General features: G+C 41.9%; 1 pseudogene; it reads right to left on the bottom strand.

Annotated features, from left to right (window-relative positions):
- Nucleotides 1-1,155: 1,155 nt before the first annotated feature.
- Nucleotides 1,156-2,259, bottom strand: LOC138856170 (uncharacterized; annotated as a pseudogene).
- Nucleotides 2,260-7,367: the final 5,108 nt, after the last annotated feature.

Genomic DNA, 7,367 nt, shown 5'->3' with positions numbered 1-7,367 from the left:
AAAATAATGGTGCTGTACGGAATAAGTATCGCGCACTACGTTCAAGTGTACTACTAAGTGCGATAAAGCGCACTTCTGGTTGAATGGCTACGTCAACAAACAAAACTGCCGCATTTGGAGTGAAGCTAATCCTCAAGTGTATGTCGAAACATCGTTACATCCAGAAAAACTGACTATTCGGTGCGCTTTATGGGCTGGTGGAATCATTGGTCCGTACTTTTTCAAAAACGATGATGGCCAGAACGTTACAGTCAATGGTGATCGGTATAAAGCCATGATTACTAACTTTTTCATTCCTGAATTGAACATCCATGATGTCCAAGAGCTGTTGTTCCAACAAGACGGCGCAACATGTCTCACATTTCACGTTTTGGACCTGTGAATTGGCCTCTAACATCTTGTGATTTAACACCGCTAGACTACTTTGTGTGGTGTCATCGAAAATTGGACGTCTAGATTGGACTACATCCGAGCCAGCTGTGGCGGTCATATGTCAGAAATCATATTTAAAATGTATAGCCACAAGATTATCTTTCGGATAAAGAAAATCCATGTCAATCGAATAATCCATCGTTGTTTTATTGCAATTTAAAGTTCTATACATCTAAAAAAAAACACCCTTTACATAGGTATATTTGTTGTAAAAGATTGCGTTGGAAGTGACCATTACTACCATTTTCTCTTATTGCATGCAGTTATAAGACTACTATCATGCAAGAAGTCATATAGGACTGAAGCCAAAGTTGCCAAACAAATCTTGGAAGAATTCATTGATTTGTTTGGAAATATATACGGAGACCATTTAGGGAGTTACAATACCTATACATGGTTTACTCCATTTAACTGACTACACTAAGCAATATGGTCCTCTAGATAATTTTTATGCTTTTACGTTTGAAAACTACATGCATTATTAAAAAAAAGCTTATAAATATGTTAAGCCCAATAAAAGCCTAAAGTTATTACATTTAATGCTTGAAAGAAGAAATGAAATTTCAAAATTAATTCATTTAATATAGATTAGTCAAAAATTAGGCCTAATAAAAATAACGGACACAGACAAATTCGGTAGCGTTGTAGTATCGATGCTGTTAAAAATTACTTTCAAGAAAAAAAGATTTGTTTTGAGTTATGTAGTTATTTTTGTACCTTTGTTCTCACCTTTTCCACTTTTTCGTTCCACTAAACACTCACGTATTTGTAAAAACTGAAATTTATTTATAAATATGTTGATATCTTATCAACAAACCAAAAAAGAACTTATAACGTCACTTGAGGAATAAAAGGTTATAATCGGGATGTGCGACCGTGGAAAAAAGGCGAAACTTCAAATGCGACTTCCCTGTTGACGATTTCGATGGAAAAGAGAGTCGGCTCGATCGCCCTCCCTGGTTTTGTTCATGTTGGTGTGTAGAGTTATGCTGCTGTGTGTGGGTGTATGCTGCTGCTTCCAGCAAGGTTGCCTTGGTGCGTGGGGTGTGGGTGTGCTGATGTTTCTGCTGATGTGTGAGTGGTGTGTTGTGTTGTCGCATGAGTGGTGTGTTGTGTTGTCGTATGAGTAGTGTGTTGTGCGGTGTTGTTGACTGCATTAGGGCGGGAAGCTGAACTCATTTAGCCATCCCGGCCCCCCTAGGCGAATGTTCAGCCTAGCAGTCGCTGGAGTTGTTGCAACGTTGCCACGACGTTGCTGAGGCCTGTCCTGCGACGAGGATGCGGCCTTAAGGGTTGGTGTCGTGTTGAGGTGCTATTGAGCTGACGCCAAGTACGGGGTGCGGCGAGTGCTTGTCGTTGACGGGGTCTTGCTGCATGGCTTGGCTGTGGACGACGGCCTGCATCATGGCTGCGGGGTACTGAGGGCCGTGCGCCAGGGCGTCTTGGGTTTCGATGCAGCAAGGTATGATGCGGCCTGTCGCAGTGTTGGCACACGATATCGGACACGCATTCCTGCGTGTCGTGCGTCTGGGCCAAACAATTCAAACAATGCCCATGTGCTTGGGCCACCTGCTGACGTTGATTGGGTGTCATACCCTTAAAAATGGGGCAGTGCTGCAGCTGCTGCGAACGGCAACAGAGTGGGCAGCGGAGGCGAGGCGGCTCTGAAACTAAAGTAGGCATTGGGCGCGTGGCAAGTCGTGGAGCTGTCGGTGCAGTTGTTGCTGGTGTTGTTCGTGGCGCTGCTACGGGGGTAGTCGCAGGGCGCGGCACAGTGACAGCCGAACGCATGGTTGGCGTGGGTGTAACTGGCATTTCAGCGTCCATACCTACCTGTATGGAAAAAAGAGCGAGTTTAGTTATGACTCAGTGATATAGATAATGGATCCTTTAAAATGTAACCAACTTTATTTGGTTGGTGGGGGACGTTTTAGTCCACCCATTATTGAATTAGTATATATTGTGGTGATTTATTATATTTGCGGTTTTTTTTCGGTTTTAGGTTATTAGACGGATATTTTGTTTTCTGCGTGTATATAATATTATTGTACGGATGTTTTATTACTTGCGTTTTCGCTGTTGTCTGCGATTGGTAGGAAGCATAGTTTAACGAGCGGCCTGGTTAGCGTACCGGTTCGAGTACGGAGGTCAACTACTCGTATATGACCGTCGGAACCATGATGTAGCTTCTCTATGCAACCAAGCCGCCATTCTGTAGGGGGGAGACAATCGTCATGGATTAGGACAAAATCTCCATGCTTTGGCGCCTTTTCGGGAGTTTTCCAGCGGTACCTTTTATGAAGGTCCTTTATATACTCCTCCTTCCATCGGCGGCTGAAATCATGATGGAGAATTTTAATTCTTTCCAATCTATTATGTAAGGACAGCGACTCCACGCCTGGCTCAGGTATGGCCAGAATGGGTGCTCCTTTTAGAAAGTGCCCTGGAGTTAGGGCTGTGAGATCTGAGGGATCTTGCGAGAGTGTCGTAAGTGGCCGTGAATTGAGAACGGCTTCAATGCGAATTAATAATGTTGTAAATTCTTCATAATTAAATTTGTAGTTTCCAGCTGTCGTGAAACAGACAAAGACAGCCACATAGCCTTTCATGAGGGTGGGAGACCTTAACATGGATGCCTTTATCTGAAAAGACCCAGCAAAGTCGACACCTGTAATGGTGAAAGGCAGAGCGAAGTTACAGCGTTCCGGTGGAAGTACTGCCATAATCTGCGTTCGCATCTTCTGCTTATGCATAGTGCAGATCTTGCACATGAAAATGCATTTCTTTATTTTGGGCTTGAGTCTTGGAATATAAACCTCTTGACGGACTATTTGTTGCATGAGGCGATGTTCTGCGTGTAGCAATAGCACGTGGACATAGTTAAGGTACAAGGTGGCAAGTTGTGATTTCTCTGGGATAACTATGGGATGACGTTCGTTATACGTTAGGCTTGAATTGGCAAGCCGACCATTCGCACGGAGTACTCCTTTCGTGTCAATGAATGGATTTAAGACTAAGAGTGAGCTCTTTTTATCTATCGGCTTCGATTCTCTTAGTAATGATATTTCTCGGCTGAAGTAGCGCGCTTGCGTAAATGCGATAAGAGCGACCTTTGCTTTTTGTAAGTCTAGGTGCGTCACTGTATCGCATTGGGAGTGTAATGAAGTTACTCCCTTAAGTTTAATTTTGAGTCGCTCTATGAACTTGAGCATGTAAGCGATAACCCTGAGTGCTCGGGGATATGAGGAAAATCGCTCCAGGATGTCATTATCCTGCAATGTTGCGTGGAAGGAGTCGATTTTTCGACTTTCTGGGGCAATTATATTGCGCATGGGCGATTGTGGCCAAGAATCAGAAGATTCGGTTAACCATCGGGGGCCATTCCACCAGAGGGTGGTGGTGACAAGGTGCAGGGGTTTGCACCCTCTTGTACCTAGATCAGCAGGATTGTCAGCACTGGCTACATGTCGCCAAGTGGCTAATCCTACTAGATCAAGTATTTGAGACGTTCGGTTTGAAATATACGTCTTCCATGCATGTGGTGGTTTTTCTAACCAGGCGAGTACGATTTCAGAATCGGACCACAGATATAGTTTGTATTTTGCCATGTTTAAATGCATTCGCACCATGGATACTAGTTTGGCTAGTAGTAGCGCTCCACACAGTTCAAGTCGTGGCAGACTTATTGTTTTTAACGGAGCTACTTTTGCTTTTGCTACTAGTAAGTGGCTTGTGGTCGCAATGTCGCTTTGTGTGCGAACATATATAGTTGCGCAATATGCCTTTTCAGAAGCGTCACAGAAGCCGTGTAGTTCGACTTTGTGCTCTGGGGCATAATTTACCCAACATGGGATTTGTATCTGTGAGATATCATTTAGATTGATCGCAAACTGGGACCACTTTTCTAACCGAAGTGGTTTTACTTGTTCGTCCCAGTCGGTTCCATCTAACCATTATTCTTGTATTAGAATTTTGGCTTGTATCATAACTGGCGAAAGCCATCCTGCGGGGTTGTAAAGTTTTGCCACAGATGATAGAATTGGTCGCTTCGTTATGGCGGATAATGCAGATATTGACTCTGTAGTGTACAAAAACTGGTCAGATATCACATTACATTGGATCCCCATAGTTTTTGTTGTACTTTCCTTTTCGAATTCAAGGAAATTAGTATCTAACAAATTTTCATGTGGTATATTTTTTAAAATATTATGGTGGTTCGCCGTTATCTTTTTCAACGGAAACCCTGCGGTATTTAGGGCTTGTATCACTTATCATAGTGACTCGTATGCTTGTGGAAGACTGTGAGTTCCAGACAAGATATCGTCTACATACGTTTGTGTTTTTAACACCTGGGTTGCCAGAGGAAATTCTGACTTGGTGTTTTCTGCCAATTCGTGGAGTGTTCGAATGGCTAAATATGGAGCACAGTTGACGCCAAAGGTAACTGTTTTAAGTTTATAGTCGCGTAGTGGACTATTGGAAGATTTTCGGAAAATAATTCGCTGAAAATCTTGATCGTCTTTATGTACGACTATTTGTCTATACATTTTTTCGACGTCTCCGTTATATACGTATTTGAATATACGCCAATTTAAAATGAGTAGCATTAAATCTGGTTGGAGCGTGGGTCCCGTAAATAGGATATCATTTAGAGAGTTCCCCGAGCTAGTAGATCTTGATGCATTAAAAACAACTCTTACTTTAGTTGTTTTTTGTCTGGCTTTACTACTGCGTAATGAGGCAAGTAAAATGAGTAATATTTGCCATTTATGATTTTTTCGCATGGACTTACTTCCTCCATGTGGTCTAAATGGAGATATTCTTCCAACACACCATCATATACTGGTTTGAGTTCGCCTTTTTTAAGTAGGTTTTTTTCCATACTTTGAAACTGCTGTATTGCAGAGGTGCGAGAGTGACCTAAGGCGATGGTGTTGGGAAATTGTTGTTTTAGTGGTAGTCGTACGACGTACCGACCATTATCTGATCTAGTAGTTGTGGCTTTGTAAAAGTCTTCACAATACTGATCTTCAGGGGTTGTGATTGATATGGGAGGGAGTTCTTCTAACTCCCAAAATTTTTTCAATTGTGCATTGAGGTATTCGTTTGAGATTTCCTCAACTTGAGTGGTCATGGTGGTAACTGGTTCCGAAACTAGTCCACTTAGGATCCACCCAAAAATAGTGTTTTGTGCCAGAAATGTATTTGAAATTTTCTCAATACCTTCGAGTATTATCTGTGGTATGAGATCGCTGCCTAATAGAAGGTCTATTTGAGCGGGAGTGTTGCAGTTGGGATCTGCTAGCTTTAGGTGTGAAACCTTTTGCCAATGCTTGCTATTTATGTGATAGCTTGGAAGCATATTTGTTCGTTGCGGTAAGACTATAGCTTCTGCTTGTATGTGCTTATCCGCTTGGGGGGAAATTAGGGTAATGGGGCAGATTTTATTTGAGTTTTGGACTACTCTTCCGCCCATTCCCGTGATTTCAAAATTGGCCTGTTTTGTTGGCAGTTGTAGCCTATTTTGAGCCCTAGACGCTATGAATGATCGTTGTGATCCTTGGTCTATTAAGGCTCTAAGTTTAAACAGCTCTCCTCGGTGTTCGATGGAGACGACTGCTGTGGGTAGTAGTATTCTACTTTGAATTTCGCTGTGTAGCGTGTGGGGTTTTATTGCCTTTGAGCAGCATGGTGCTTCTTGGCAAATTTTCGGGATATAGCACTTCGGGATTTGCTGTTGCAACTAAACCCGTGGCTCTTTTCATAGTTGCGCTGTTTGGGGGTGATCTAGAAAAATTGTTATAATGAAGCATAGAATGATGTCGTTTATGACAATAAACGTAATTATATTTGCTTTCGCACTCTTTAAGTGTATGCGCATGTGACAAGCAGTTTGTACAAAGTCTTTTCGTTTTTATAAAATTGTTTCGATCGAAAATATTCATCTTTTTGAATCTCTCGCAAGATTTGAGCTTATGCCCCCCTGTACATAGTTCGCATGACGTTTGCTTGTACTGTTCGGATGTGAACGTTGGATTTTTGAAGAAGCTTCTATTTAAATTGTTGTTGGTACTGGCTTGGGGTCTGTGGAAGCTTCTATTTAGGTCATGTTGAACGGGTTTCGTTCTGACCATTTTTTTATCTACCCTTTCTGCGATTTCATATTGGGTAGTTAGGAAATCTTTCATTTGTTGCCACGTGGGGCATTTTCTTCGTGATGAGAGCGATTGTTCCCATAGAAGTAATGATTTTTCTGGTAATGCGGCAGTGCATATGTTTACCAGTATTGGGAATATTTTGTGTCGATAAAACCGACAAACAATTTGAAACAGTGGATTGAAGTTTGATAAATTCTTCACTAGTTTCCCTTTGAATTTTTGGCAAGTTCATTAATATCGATATTTGTTTATCGACCAATATTCTTTCGTTTTCGAATCTTGATTTAAGAGCTTCCCAAGCCAGATTGAAATTATCGTCATTTAGTGCGAACTGTTTGACTATGACGCCTGCTTGACCTTTTGTTTTGTATCGGAGGTGATACAATTTTTGTGCGTTTGTTAATTTTGGGTGGTTTATGTAAACGGCTGTAAACATGTCCCGGAAGGACGGCCATTGTTCATAACCACCATGAAATATTTCTGTATCACATGTGGGCACCTTGAGATGGATGCCTGAACTTGCCTCTTGACTTTGTACTTGTGGCAGCTCTACTCGCGGATATGGAGTAGGTGCAATTGCTTTTATTAGCTTTAGTTGATCGGAAATCATTGCTTTAGTTTCTTCGAACTGGTCTAAGCAGTTCTCATATTTGGCGTAAGCCGAGGACTTCAAATTTTCTGGTAGATCTGAGTCGTCAGATTCTACTATGGCGTTATATGAAGCTTGGAGACGTGACCAAAAATTGTCAAGATTGTCTTTTTTGATTTCTAATACCG

Source organism: Bactrocera oleae, chromosome 3, assembly GCF_042242935.1.
Source record: "Bactrocera oleae isolate idBacOlea1 chromosome 3, idBacOlea1, whole genome shotgun sequence".
Classification (NCBI taxonomy): domain Eukaryota; kingdom Metazoa; phylum Arthropoda; class Insecta; order Diptera; family Tephritidae; genus Bactrocera; species Bactrocera oleae.
This window is presented reverse-complemented; position numbering and strand designations above follow the sequence as displayed.